This window comes from Nematolebias whitei, chromosome 18, assembly GCF_014905685.2.
Source record: "Nematolebias whitei isolate Nwh7 chromosome 18, NemWhi1, whole genome shotgun sequence".
Lineage (NCBI taxonomy): Eukaryota > Metazoa > Chordata > Actinopteri > Cyprinodontiformes > Rivulidae > Nematolebias > Nematolebias whitei.
This window is the reverse complement of record NC_056515.1, coordinates 40607475-40607732: the sequence shown is the minus strand read 5'-3', so window position 1 is coordinate 40607732 and position 258 is coordinate 40607475. Positions and strand designations below refer to the sequence as shown.

Here is a 258-nt window from a genome sequence, read left to right as displayed (position 1 = left end):
GGTTTGGACATGTCCAGAGGAGGGACGGCGGTTTGGACATGTCCAGAGGAGGGACGGTGGTTTGGACATGTCCAGAGGAGGGACGGCGGTTTGGACATGTCCAGAGGAGGGACAGCGGTTTGGAAATGTCCAGAGGAGGGACGGTGGTTTGGACATGTCCAGAGCAGGGACGGAAGTTTGGATATGTCCAGAGGAGGGACGGTGGTTTGGACATGTCCAGAGGAGGGACGGCGGTTTGGACATGTCCAGAGGAGGGAC

General features: G+C 58.5%; 1 protein-coding gene across 1 annotated transcript in view; it reads left to right on the top strand.

The window, feature by feature from the left end:
* The window catches only part of LOC119424332 (cyclin-dependent kinase 2-associated protein 1), a 5190-nt gene that overhangs the window by 2627 nt on the left and 2305 nt on the right, over window positions 1-258 (top strand). The gene's annotated exons all lie outside the window — the stretch shown is intronic.